Here is a 14603-nt window from a genome sequence, read left to right on the forward strand (position 1 = left end):
CCTCAGCAGGACAGCAGAGCAGAAGGATCATCTCCTTCGACCTGCTGGCCACGCTGTTTGTAATGTATTCCAGGATACCAATGGCTTTCTGAGCCACAAGGACACACTGTTGGCTCACAGCCAACCTACTGCCCATCAGGACACCCAGATCCTCTTTGCAGAGCTCCTTTCCAGCAGGTCAGCTGTACCCTCACCTGTACTGATACATGTGGTTATCCTTCCCCGGGTGTAGCGCTCTGCACTTGCTCTTGTTGAACCTCATCGGGTTCCTCTCCACTCATCTCTCTAGTCAGTCTAGGTCTCGCTGAACGGCAGCACAGCCTTCTGGTGCGTCAGCCACTCCTCCCAGCTTCATGTCATCAGCAAAACTGCTGAGGGTAAACTCTATCCCTTCATCCACATTGTTGAAGAAGATATTGAACGAGACTGTGCCAGTAACGACCCCTGGCATAACTCCACCCTGAATTTTCTGTCCTCTGCAAATCTGCTCTCCTTATCAAAGTAGGGAACCCCGAAGGAAGGCAGCCTCGTGTTAACATGCAGTGAATCTCATCTTTATAGCTGGATCTGACATCTGGCCTCATCTATACCATATTCACTTCAGACTTTTGTCTCGTTTCTCAGCTCCCACTTCCTCCCTTTCCCCATACTGTTTCAAGTTTTTGGAGACAGCCGTAGCAGATGCCAAGAGGGAGAATGACATCACCTCTCCCTTTTCACACCTCTACTGTTTTGGCACACCTTCCCCGATCCGTTTCAAGCTCACTGCACAGCACTAGAGGCTGGCTATACCCGCGTTCCCGCTCGCCCCAGCGCCCCGAGCGCTGCCCTTTACGGGACATAACGAAATCCCAATATCTGCCTGCCCACCGCTACCAGAGGCCGAGCCGCTCCCGGCACCGGCCGCCCCTCGGTCACACCGCTACCGCCGGGGCGCTGCCCGGCGCCCACTCGGCGCGCGGCATTATGGGGCCGGGCTGGCACGGCGCGGTGCCTTGTGGGAGCGGCTTGGCACGGCGCCCGTTGGCGGGGGAGGGGAGGAGAGAGGAGGAGAGGAGAGGAAGCGGGGCTCGGCCGGGCCGCGAGCGGCCGCGGAGCTGGGCCGGGGCGGGGCGCCTCGCGCCTGTCCGAGCGCAACTAACGGCAGAGGGCGCGAGGCGCTGCCCCTCCCTCAACGGCCGCCCGCTTGCCTCAACGGCCACCTCTTTCCTCAAACGGCCGCCCGCTTCCTCGCCCTCTCCCCGCCGGCGTCTCCTATTGGTGGTGGCGGCTGCCAGTTCTCCCCCGCTCTGCCTCGCTATTGGCTGATCGGCGTCGGGGGGCGGGACAGCGGGCGGTGCCTCCGTGCCGCGGCGCCTCCTCCCGGCCGGGCGCCTGGCAGTGCCGGTGAGCGAGAGGCGGTGGCTGTGCTTGCGGGAGGAGCCGGCAGCGTGCGGACGCCACTCTCTCGCCGCCAGGAGCGCAGCGCGGCGCTTCCTCACCTCGCCGGAGCCTGGCTCAGGTAACCGCTGAGGTGTGCTGGGGGGACGGGCGGGCTTGCCCCGTTCTTTCCTCGCGGAGCTCGCGCCTCTTTGTCCGGCGGAGCGCTGCCCCTTCGAGCCGCGCGCCCTCCCGTGTTCTTTCCGGCCCTGCCCCGGGAAGCGCCTCGTCGCCCTCCCGCCCTGCCCGCTGCCCCTCGCCTTCCCCGGCCCTTCCTCCTTCTCGCCCCCGGGGCGGCCGTCCCTTCTCCTCTCCCCGTCCCGCCGTCCGTCCCTTGGAAATAACGGGAAGGGGAGAATGGGACCGCTTGGCAGCTGTCAGGGCTGCAGCCTGAGTCACGGGCTGCCCGTTCTCCCGCAGACATCGCGCTGGGCTTGGCTTCCGCCCTCACATCTCCACTTCCTCATTCAGTTGGGGCTGCAGAGTGAGGCCAGGAGGCAGAGGGAGGAGGGAGTGACAGGGCAAGATGAAGCTTGCAGCAGGAAAGCTTGCAGATAGCTCGCTCTCTCAGGCATCACCTCCGACGGGGTCGGAGCAGCGATCCTCCGTGTCTCGGTGATATCCCAGCAGGTGTGGGGAGCACCAAACCTCCGAGCCCCTTCAGGAGTGGGTTTCCTCAGGCGGGGTGGCCCCTGCTCTGTCTAAACGTGGTGTGAAAGGAGTTGTGAGGAAACACCGCTCTTCTGGTGGGGAAGCTTTCTGTGTGCTGTCTGTTAAACTCACTTTTCTTCCTTACAGCTCCTCTTTGTTTTCTCTAGAAACTCTGTGTTGTTCAGCTTTCCTCTTGTTTACTTTTTCCTTCTGCGTTCCGTGTTAAATGTCCTGAGCCACGCTCTGTAAGAACATACTAAGAATGTTGGCTTTTCTCTTAGCTGAGCAGCTCTGCCCCAAATGGATCAATGTGCCAAGTAATGCATAAGAAGTTGTGCTTCAAGCCTGGAGAGATATGGCAGGAGGTGGACTTTGACCTCTACATCGGTGCCTCTGCCCTACGCTATAAAGAAATATAAATTAATCTGCTGTTCAGCTATAGCTTGAAAGGCTAAATTGCATGCCCTTAGCTCTCGTATGCGTCTTCCATCTGCAGACCTCAGTATGGTGAAGTTTTAACTCCCAAATAGCAGCACTCTAATCAGTTGCTGCTTGTGTAAAGATGCTTTTGAAATTAGTCACCAGGTGACGATGTGGCTGGGTTCACTTATCCATGGCATTCCAGTGAAAATGGTAAACCACGACACAGATATTTATTGACTCATAGATGTACTGTCTGCAACTGTGGCTCTCCTTCCTGAAGCTGGAATGAGATAAGCAAATATTTTTGTTAACTGGAAAGTTGTAATGGGGAGGGGAGTGGTTGATAAGTGAAACTGCTTTTGGCACAAAAGGGTTTTGAAGCTGTTCATCACAACCACCATCACCTGTATAAGCACAAGATTGTACTGCTAACCTGACCTTGTAAAAATAACTACAGGGTGAGATCGTGCAGCGGTTTCGTGAAGCTCTGCATCAGGTACAGCTGCTTAAATGGACATGTACTCCTTCTTGAGAGCTGTATTTGTTGTGTTTATTTGTAGCATCTGCTGTCTTGCTGAATGTGGACAAGCAAAAGTTTCAGTGGCTTAAAGTTACCTGCAAAATTGCTAGTAGCTGATAGAAAAAGGTCCGAACTTCCCTTGTTTTCTATCTTGGCACCTTATTTTGTGGTGGTTCTTGTAATGTGGGGTCATGATTGATTGAAGGTGTTAAGATTTGATTAAGATTTGAAGTTCTCTGATATCTTGAGACTTCAACCTCAAGGTTGCTCTGTCAGGTAGCAAGCGTGGCTGTTTCTGTATAAACAGGGTGACAGAATAGTTGGGTGTCTATCCCGGAAGAATGGGTGTAGAAATTTAAGGCTTTTTATTGGACTTTGCACAGTTGGTGAGGACACTTCTACCATATTACATATGTTTTTTTCCTTTTTCAAGTTATTCCCATAAGAAAAAAAAATATCAGAGTGATATCTTCATCCAGAAAGTAAAAGAAAGAGTGATCTTGGTTCATTTCTTTTTCCATTGTGTTCTCTTTCAGGTGTTTTTTGATACGCTTCACAGAACTTTAAGGCAACTGTGTTGAAGCACTGTAGCTGAATTTAAATGAATCATTAATAAGTGCTTTAATAACAGATACAATTAAATGTCTGGCAGAGGTGTAGGGGAAAGATGAAAAGGATTTCTCCCGTAGGGGGCTGAGGTGACTTGTTGTCCTCACATTATTTTGGTGGGCTTCACGCAAGGTCTCAGAGGGTGAAGGTGTGTTCCAGCCGTGGTGGCTGTAATACTTGACCTTGAGTTGAAAACTATTTCTAGTGGAGTTTGATGCTGCAGGTGCTTAAATTCTTCCTGGTGCTACTTGGCACCACAAGTGTTCCTTCAGATACGCAGAGAGACTTAGCTTTAGCACCACAGCAGGCTGTCTTCGGAACCTGAGCTGTTATTGTCTTAGCAGGTTTTTTAAAAGGTGTTGTACAAAATGTATAACTAATAATCTCCAGGTTAGCTCTCTGTTCTGGGAGCTTCAGGTATCTGCCTGTGCCCACAAGTTCAGGGTTTGTTCTGTTAATCCCAGGATGCTAAACAGCTGGGGAGGAGGCATATTGTAGGTGTTCTGATTTCTCAGCTCACTTAGGAGTTTTATGTCTGTTTTGCTGCAAGGAATGACTTAGTTCTTTTAGGTCTGGAAATCTGATGAATGTTGCCCAAGGAGGCTGTGGATGCCCCATCTCTGGAGGCATTCAAGGCCAGGCTGGATGTGGCTCTGGGCAGCCTGGTCTGGTGGTTGGCGACCCTGCACATAGCAGGGGGGTTGAAACTCGATGATCATTGTGGTCCTTTTCAACCCAGGCCACTCTGTGATTCTGCTTGAGTCCTTTGTCTTGATCACACTGACATATTGGTGTGACTGTAATAGGGTGAGTTTGTGAGCGGACCCACTGGAGGTACAGGAACTCGTGTGGTTAATGCAAGATCTATAGAAAGGGGAAGTACAAATTCAGGTTGTTTTACCTCCCACCCTGTGTGCTGCATCTGCTTTCTTGCATTGTGACTTCAGGTTATTGGGTAACATACTGAAACTAGCTGATGACTAAAGTGTGTTGTGGAGGCCTGGAGTCAGAGTGCACATCTACTAAGAGGTTTCCAGACCTTTAATCCTGGGTGTAGGGCTTAAGTATGGTTTTGTATGTTTGAGTCAAAAAATGCATTCGGTGCACTCTAACATCGTTCTGATTTTTAATTTCTTGTATGAATCTCTTTTTAGTCTTTGTTTTCCTAGCTAGTAATTGAGGCACAGCTGTTTGCATGTTAAGTAGAGAAATTGTGTGCCTGACGTTAAGTCTTTTGTGGGTTGGAACAAAGCTATAATAGCATAGGATTGCCTACAGCAGCATTGTTTTTGCTGGCAGTCGCTCTAGCTTAGTGGTGGCTTGGTGACCTTGTACCTTAAACTTCTTTTCAGTTAAAGCACATCGTGGCTCTAATTGAGTTTTCTGGTGTAGAAAGATATGGAAATTAGTAACCTGATTTAAATAAAGTATGAGGAGACAAAAAACACACATGCAACTTCTGCCCTGGCAGTTAATGCAAACGGGTGTTGTCCAACTAAATGAAATGCATTGGCTTACAAGTTCATCTTAATTTCATGCCAGTGCTTAATTATGGTTTAGTCCTTTTTTTTTCAGCAGCTGTGAGAACTTGTTCCAAGCACCTGAAGTGGTAATCTCAATGCTGATTGGTCTTGCTATGCCAGGTTACTGTAGCACTTGAATGCCTTCTCACCAGACTCCAACCCAGCCTTGTTCAGCATAATGCTGGTCTCCAGTTATGGCCTTTTAGTCTGTGTTTGGCACCACGTGCTTTCTCTCTGAGCATCCCAAGAAGTCTGAAGAACCCCTGGTGTCCACAGTTTTCCAGTGGTGGAACTGTGATTGAATTCATTGGATGGGGAACAAGCACTGCAGAGTTATGTCATTTTTAAACACGGCAAAGAGGAAATGGTAAAATTGATGTAGCATATTTGTCTACTGCAATACTTGTTTCTTAACAAGTATTACAAATATACTGCTGTTGGATGCGGGGAGGCGTAATAAAATATAATTCTGTATGCTGTGGTTTGACTTTGTGACCTCTTTATGAAATGTATACCTCTAGAGGTTTGTACGCAGGGTTTGGATTCTGCTTGTCTTCATGACTGCAAGTTTAAATTTCACTTAATGCGTGTATACTGACTCTTCTGAGAGCAGTAAATATAACCACATGGATGAGTGATTTCAGTAAACTCGGGCTAATAATCAATATGTATTGAGGGAAACTGAACTTGGAAACTTGTATCGTAAAGTCTGTGTAACTGATGAATACATCTATTCATCAAGAGCTACCATTTTGACGAGTCTCAGCAGGAAAACTATTGTGATATATGCCTCAATGCTGAACTGAAGTTCTAATTTAAACTAAAGCGAAGTAGACGTTCAGAGTGGTAAGAAAAGAGGTTCTGAAAAATACGGCAGCTTAACTTTGATAATTCTGTGTGCGGTCAGGCTTTTTTTCCTGCTGGGCTGCTTCCTGTTTAAAATATAAGACTTAAAGCATGCTCTTGTAATAGTTGACTTCCCGTTTAATTGTCTGTAGTGATCAGAGTACTGCATTCGTCTCTGTTTTTCTTTTAAGGTCAAGACTTCAGCAGTTCACTTGAATGTAGGCTCCCCTAATCAGCCTTGGAGGTACAGAAGATTTGACTTCAACCAAAGCGTCCAATTCTCAATGCAGCTGGTCTCATTAACACACAGAGTTGATCCAAATAGTCTTGAAAGAAAGAAGAGAAACACTGAATTAAACTGAGACAGAACTTCAACCAGAAGTTCAATTTCAGTGGTTTCAATCTTTTTTTTTTTTTTTTTCTCCTCCGAATTTGACTTAAAGCAACCTGCTTTAATAACTTGTTTGTACATTTTTAGTCAATGAACTCTTATTGGAAAGGATTGTTATGCTTCAGGTCTGCTTGCCATTTAGGGCAAGAGATTTTGATCATAATGTTCTCAGAATCAGTAAAGTTAATCATTTTGAGACAACTGTCTGCAGAAAGAACTAATTAGCAGAGGATTTTTTAATAATTGATAGACTGTTAGAACTTAAGTGTATTCAAAGGAATATGTAATGCTTAAAGGTAGGAACTTGGCAACGAGTACTAAAATATAAACCTGAGGTCATCAGAAGGAACTGCATGAGGAAGGTCTTAGTGAGGCACTTGGAGTCATTCTGTTGATAAGTTAAATTGATTTCTAACCCTTTTGTTGTTTTGTTGTTTTTTTTTTCCCCCTGTAGATGCTGAAGCCAGACTGCATTCTTCTTTGGCTTAGTTGTTCATAATTTAAAATGCAGAGGAGGCTGTGTATATTTCTTGTTCTTTTTTTGGGTGATGGTTGTGTGTGTTTTAAGACTTAACAGGCCCCAAAACTGTTTAAACTGTGACTTAAAGTTTGTTACTTAAACTGGTTCTCGTAGTTTCCATCTTGTGGGTTAAATTGCAGCATGAATGTTAATAGCAGGTACTGAAGTCTTTGACCTCTGTTATGCAGTAAAATATGCTGAGTTATTTTACCAACCCTTCCCAAGTCAAAGTTTTGCTTAGATGAACTTGAGCTTAACGCAGTGCATGATGTGAAATGTAAAATGAGAATGCAAAAATGTGATGAAGTAGGGGATTAGTCATCATTTTAAAGGCAGATTGTCAGTTTATTAGACATAATAGAGTAACTTCTGAGAATTATGTATTTGCATATTGTCCAGATAGGGCTGGCATATACGTAGTTTGGCTATCGGTCTTCATCCACACAGTAGTGAGGGTTAATCTTTTACATGGTTTTTTAGGGACAGAACCTATATATTGGCAGATGTTAGTTGTGTTATGTTCCTAGAAACTCAATGTAGATGTAACTGATAAATATTACCACATCTTGTGATACCATTTTCATCACCTTCACTAATGGCTCGCTGCTGCTTGTGTAGATAAGGGGAAGAATACGGATTGATCAGAATCAGCTGCAACACTTCAGTGTGTCTGGTTGTGGAGAATGCTGCTAATTGTAGTAGAAACACATGAAACTGTTCTGCTCCTGCATGATCAGTATTTCCTGAACTTGTTTTTGTCGTCTTAGAACAGAAAGCAAAACATTGCTGGAAACTTCCAGATCACACGTGCCTCCTTGTATTGGGAGAGCGGAATGTCAAAGTGTGAGTTTCTGGTGAGGATGGGACAACTTTTTTTTTCTTCTTTTTTTTTTTTCCTAAAAATCTATTTCCCTCCAATGCTGAACAAGAGGGGAAAAAGAAGTGTTCCTTATGGTCATAATTGTAACAGTTTAGGTTCCTGCTTTACGTGCCCTTCTTGCTCTAACTTCACGTTGAAAGCCAAAGGCCTTTATGACCTTTCATACAAAAATCAGTGCTCCAGGAGGGCACAGTTGGGTGAATTCTAAAATAAGAGATTCTTGTTGAAGACTGATATATCTGATGCTTTGGGAAGAAAGCATAGGTCAGGACAAAGCAAATTAACCAGAAAATGAACATGAGGCTGAGCTGTACAGGACAGGCATTCTGCATCAGAGGGCATTCTCTAGGACAGTGGTTATGATGGAAGGCTAAGTAGGGAGCTGTGAAGCTGTAAAATATCTTGGTTGAAATGGGGAAATGTTTCATTTCCAGTGTTTCAGAGCTTTCAATCCACTTGATAAATAAATATAAGGTCAAGAAAGCTGTTTTCAGCCTGACCTCCTCAGACATTCTGAAGCTCGAAACTGTGTGGCTTCTCTTTCTTCCTGTCTTCCTGTTCCCACCTCAAAGATTGCCGTCACACACAGGAGTGGGTCCTCTTAATCACTCCCTGCTAGCTGGATGAGCTGAAAGTCCAATTTGGAGCCTGTAGAGGTGGCTGACATACCCATGCCAGGCTTTTTGCCTACCAAGCTGCTGTTAATGGTGAGGGAGACTGTTTGAAACAGGGAAGAAAGTGTGAGATATAGCAGCAGGAGGCTCTTTGGACATGGCTATGGTTTTGCACAGTGGGTTGAGTTGTGAATGTCTAGAAAAGCTTGGTTCTCACCACAATGTAAAAATAACCCTTTTAAAAGTGTCTGGCCAGTTGTATTTGCAGTGTTTCTTGGTTCTTTCTGGTGAGATGCAGAAGAAAATTGTTTTTACCAGTGTTGAGACCAAAGTGAGTTTTATGCTAATGGAAGTGAGAATAATTATTGCTGGGAGATAGCTCAATCTTAGCCACATACATGCTAACTATCTGTATCTAAAAGACTGGACTAGAGTCTTTTTTTTTTTTTTTCTGTCCCTGTCTTCTAACTAGATATAATTTATTCCTTGTTCCCTCTTGCGATGAGACCTGGAGTTGACAGAGGTGATAGAGAGTGCTGGTTGTTATAAAGCCGTCTATTAGCAGAACTGCTTTGTACTTCAGTGCCCCTGAGAGCTCTTGGCAGATAGCTTTTTAGCCTTAAATCAGAATATTAGGGAAGGGATGGAAAGTGACCCTGAGATAACAAGGACAAGCTAGAACTTTCCAAGCTCTCGCCCCTTCTCTCACGAGACGTCCCTGGGGAATTCTGCATGCCTGATCAGAACTTTTGCAGGCCATTATGCTGCCTGAAAACAAGTCTTCCAGCAAAACAGCTTGAACAGCAGGGATGGGCCGCAGTCCGCTGAACTACAGCCGTCTCCTTAAGTGGGATTACTTTGCTGAGTGGTCACGAAGAATGCGTTCTCCCCCGGAATGTTTTCCTTGTGGGCACACTGTCTCTGGAAGAGGAATTCTCTCCTCTGCTGAGAAGGCATGTACTGTACATGCACTAATGAGAAACAACAGTTGCAGAAAGTGTATTATGCAGGATTGTAAACTTTGAATATTTATTCCAAGTGAATAGGGTTGGGTGGCAGCCAGCCTAGCTTTGTCATGTTAAAGACTGGACTCGAAATTAACAGGAGGCTGCCCTCCCCCTCCGTAAATCAGTGCTTGGGGTGTTTAAACAACTGCAAGGGCTTCAGAGAACTGGTTCACTTTATTGGTGCGGTGTTCTTTGTAACGTGCCTTTGTATCTCACTGCAGTAATTAAAATACAGGGTAGCATAACTCATATCCACACAGAGCGTCCCTATTTGCTACAGATTAAGTTTCTTTATGGCATGCAGCACAGTTGCCCAAGAGCTCTTCTGTGTCTGTATAGTTTGTGGTGAATCTTTTGCTGTCCCATTTTTCACTGCTTGGTACCCAAGCTTAGCTTGTTCAGATCTGCAGTAGTTTACATTATTTTATACATCCGTGTATGCTTAATTTGTAGCTTCTGATTGCAGTGTGAATCTAATCTTTATCTTTTCTTGAACAGTGGAAAAGGTGACTACTAACCTGGCATGTAAGGACAATGTCTTACTTATGTAGGGCTTTGTGGTGTTTGCAATTTGCTGTGAAAAGTCCCAGCTTCACAGAGCAAACCTCCTGTGTCAGCTGTTATAGTAGAATGTGCAAGTGCTGCCTCATGCATACCAGAAAAGTGTTGCTTGACAGCTGATGAAAAGAAGTGGATATGCAGAAATTGAGAAACTTTTATTCTGTGTTTGTTCTGATGATGCCTGCCAGCTGCCTTTAGGTCACCTGGAAGAGGCAGAACTCCCTTCAGTTCCTTTCTTCCATCTTACAGCATGTGGTCTGGTCGGTAGGTTACTCCTGAGTAACACAGGTATCACTTCTACATTAGATGCTTAAATACCTTCCTTCTTCATTCTTGGAGCCCTTGGAGCTTAGAGAGAAAGTATTTCAGAGCTCTACCTTGTGTTCAGCTTATGGTAATAAACATGGTAGCTGGCAAGTCCGGGCAGCACTACAGTCAAACTGAATGTGCAACAATAATTGCCAGCAATCTGCATTCCAGTTGTGAAATAAAGCTTTCAACAATGCATTGTGTGCGTCAGAATGTGACTTGAGAGGAAAGAAGTGAACTGCAGTAAGCCTAATAGCAACCATTATGAATCCCAAATAAAGCTGAACGAGAAGAAATGTGACTGTGTGGCAGCACAGCATGCTGCAGTACAACAAAGGTAAGTGTAGCTGACTGCCTCTTCAGCTCAGTATGCTGTCTGAGGGAGTATTAAATTGTGAATTTGTGTACTTTCCTGATGTATTCCCCAGTGAAGTAGCTGAAACTTATGATTCCTGAGTTTTCTTTTGAAGCATCAGGTACTGGCCTGTCACAGTGTACTAGACTTGAGAAATGAGTAGATAAAGCAGTCATGCAGCTGAAACTGATGGGCAGCTTCTCCCCTTCCCTTCCTCTTCTCCTCCCCCAGCAAACCATTTCTCACCCTTAGTGATTTAGACTTCTTTTCTTATATAGGTGTTAGCACAAACTACTCCAACTTGTAAATAACAAACTTCACAGTTTTCCTTCCCGTCGACATCCTGGTAGGTGAAGCAGAGAAGTGTCTGTCTGGCACGTCCTAAGCTGGTGAGAGCTAAGCAGTTTCTTAGTGAATCCAAGGGAATTTATCTGTTTGGGGTGAGTCTGTCCCACACATCCTACTTGTTGCACTTACTGCAACTGTTCCTGTTGATTTGCTGAAGTGTGTTCAGCTGACTGGGGAAAGTGAAATAGTTGAGTTTGCAAAAATAATTCAAGTATTAGCTGTTCAGATTGTACGTTTAATGGGGATTTCTGGCATAAGAATGTTACTGATCAAATTTAGTTTGAATCACCAGCTTCTCAGTGCCAGGTTATTTTTAAAGTGCTGTGTATTAGCAAAGAATCAAATTTCTTCACTGAGAAAAGTTGAGTTATATTTGAAATGGAACTATAAGTGACTGCTGATGATGTAGTTTTCTAGCATAAAAGTTGTGTGCCTGTAGAAAAAGGTGTAAATTCCTGCACTGTGAAAGGGCTTCTTGTGTTGTGGGCTCTTCTGTCACAACCTGCTAAAGGTAAGCCAGTGTGAAAAAGAGCATGGGGACTTTGTTCCTGAAATGCTTCAAAGATGTGAGTATGAAAAATAAAAATAAAAATAAAAAAAGGGTTGTTTGTTTGTTTGAATGTGTTTGCATTGCTATAAATTGTTCGTTCTTTTCATCACCTTCCGCTTAAGGGTAGTATCAAAGGGCACTGAATGAGCTGGGGGGAGGGAGTTACATAAAGCTCTTAGAACAGCATCTTACTGGTAGATATGAAGCAGAAGAGCATTTCTAGTAATTACTTACTTATATGCTCTTCTGACCATATTATGCTCTTTCAGCTATAGCCCTTACTTCCATAGCTTAACATAACACAAGCTCATCTTACTGAGCAAGTGGCCCAGTCCTAGAAGCAGCAATTCTGTAGCTGCTGACAGACTTAAACAGTGTAGGGGTTGAATGATACAAATGGTTCCAGAGAACTGAATTGCAAACAGATAACATTATGAGCTTTTAGTGCTTGCAAAACACTAATTGAGAGGAGAAGAACTTTAGCAGAGACAGCTTTTAGACCTTTCCAAGCTGGCCAAGGTGCATTTCTAGATTTTTGTGGAATACTCGATGCCTTGGGTAGGGAGAGGAGTGAGTGCAGTGTCTCATAATTGGAGCCTTACAGCTATGAAATTGTAGCAAAGGCCAAGGCAAACTTGTGTCCATATGATGATTCAAATTAGGGTTTTGGGTAGTTCTGCCTAGTTCAAAGGGAATGCATGGCATTTTAACTTGAAGCCAGCATTTAGTTTATTCATCTCAGAAGAATCTGCGGGAAAGTGTGTAAGTAAAGGTTTCTCATAATTCTTTTAAGACTGACTTACATATTCGTAGAATCAAAGCTTCATAGAATGGTTTGGGTTGGAAGGAACCCTTAAGATCATCTAGTTCCAACCCCCTGCTATAGGCAGGGACACCTTCCTCTAGACCAGGTTGCTGACGGCCCTATCCAGCCTGGATGATGTTGATGATGTCGATGATGTCTGAGTCCACTCCTACTCAGGACCATAGAGATCACTTTTTCCTCCATGTATAACTCTGTGGCTTCTATCTGACAACTGTGTAGCTAGTGAAATAGGATAAGAACTTTATTTGGTGCCTGAAATATGGAAAACAAGCTGTTTGAGCAGCTTGTTCTTCAGACTGCTGGGAAACACAGGAGCGCACTGGGTTAATAGGGAAGTGACTCTGGTATTTCATTTTTGGAAACAATACTAGGAAGGAGGCATTTAAACTGAAAACAAGGATGGTCTGTCTTCCTTCTGTATTTTTGTCTATTACCTGTAGACTGGTATTACATCAAAAACAATATTGTTAGCAATATTCTCGTTTGACAGCAGCACAATAGCTGGGTGAAGATAAATGTTCTTTCCCCACGTAGTTATCTACACCCCAAGTGCAAACTACTGGGCAAACAAATTGCTTCCCAATTTGTTCCTAAAATGGTAATGACTTGCATTCAGCAGGGCTGTCGTTGAGCTGCAGTTCATTGGACTGACTGATTTTGTCCCTTGAGGAGTTCATTGAAATGCTCCATGGAACACATGATAAACTTGGAAGATAAGTTTTGGAGACCACAAGACAGAACTTGCTGAATCTGATTCCTTTGTTGGTTCTGTTCTTGTGGACAAGGCAAACTTAATGGTTGGTTTGTGGTATTCTTGTTTAGAAGCCCTGTGGGGTAGAAGTCAGCCATGAGAGGAGCACTTATACCATGTTACTGCAGCATGATTCTCCAGTATCTTAGTTTTGGTACCTAAGGGTTCTTCTGTTCTGGGCTAGTTTGAGATGGTGAATGAGAGTATGACTGTGTTCTGCTGCCATACAGTAGTGTAATTCTCAAGTGTGTTTGAAGTCTGAGGTGTACAAGGTCTTTTAACCTTGCTATTTAGTAGTACTGCCATAAAACAAACACCCAAAACAAAAACAACCCAAAAAACCCAACCCTTAGTGTTTGGTGAGATTTTTAGAACAGCTGTGTTTGGCCATTTATCTTCTTACTTGGATAGCTGTTCTTTTGAGCACTGAGAATGAAAGAAGGATAGATGCTTTGCAGTGATTCTTTAGGGGCTGAAGAATGCGGTCTTGCAGTTCTTGAAACATTTCAGGACTTCTCCTGTAAGAAGATTTGACTAACCTCCCTGTAGCTATTTTCTTAGTTCTTTTAGGATCTAGGACTGGCTGGGAGTACCTTTTGAAAGGTTTCTCATGGTCTGATCTATACTTCTTATCCAAAAAGAACTAATCTTTATCCCAGAAGAAATGTCCAAGGTGTGTTGGTTGCGTGTACTTTAACAGTAAGGAGGTGAGGACTGTGTTTCAGTGTAACGCAGGACACTTTGCATGGCTGGTTACTTAGGATTCCTCAGGAAATGATGAAACCGAATTTAGCTGAAGCATGCTGCCTCTGTGTCCTGCCTGATTATAGCCAAAAAAGGCAACCAGTTAGATTTTTGGGAGTTGCAAACGCAGGAAACTGTGTAATGGAGGGTAGAACACAGCTGCTGCCTTGCCAAACCTGATACAACTCTGAACACAATTGAATACTTATTTCCTTTATTTTACTACTTTTTTTTTTTTTCTTTTCCCCTCCTTTCCTCCTCTCCCTTCTTTTAACCCTTTGACCACAACCTGCAGGAGACACTCTCTCAACATCTTTTGTTGAATTGTCAGACTTTGCTATTTCCCACTTGCTTTGTTAGGCAAGCTGCTGTAGCCTGGGCTTGCAGCTCTCTTGACAAATGGGTATTTCATGGTGAGCTCTTGATATCTACATTGTATGTCTGCATCAAATCTTTTTGTTGTGTTCCCATCCAATTCTGGATTTCAATAAAAACACAAAAAGCCAAGGAGATGGAGTGGCTCTGGGAATTGTCATTGCGGTGATTGAGATGGAACTGTCAGTGATACTGTGGGAAAGGAAAGATGAGGCAAAGCATGGGGGTGGGTGTTTGCCCTTTCCTATAAGGCTTAAGACAAAGACTTCAAATGCAGGCTAAAGGGAAGAATTGTTTTTAGAATTTTCTTTCTGATTGCTAGAGAATTTTTGACTCTTAATATACAACTATCATAGTTTCTGGCACAAACTCACATTGCAC

The 14603-nt window shown here is 44.3% G+C and overlaps 1 protein-coding gene across 1 annotated transcript in view; it reads left to right on the top strand.

Moving 5' to 3' along the window:
- Positions 1-1346: 1346 nt before the first annotated feature.
- MYH9 (myosin heavy chain 9) overlaps positions 1347-14603 on the top strand; it is a 68849-nt gene continuing 55592 nt past the window's right edge. The window contains exon 1 of the mRNA XM_010711635.4: positions 1347-1501. The gene's annotated coding sequence lies outside the window, so the exon portion shown is untranslated. The remainder of the gene's footprint in view (positions 1502-14603) is intronic.

This window comes from Meleagris gallopavo, chromosome 1 (assembly GCF_905368555.1).
Source record: "Meleagris gallopavo chromosome 1, MGAL_WU_HG_1.1, whole genome shotgun sequence".
NCBI classification, from domain to species: domain Eukaryota; kingdom Metazoa; phylum Chordata; class Aves; order Galliformes; family Phasianidae; genus Meleagris; species Meleagris gallopavo.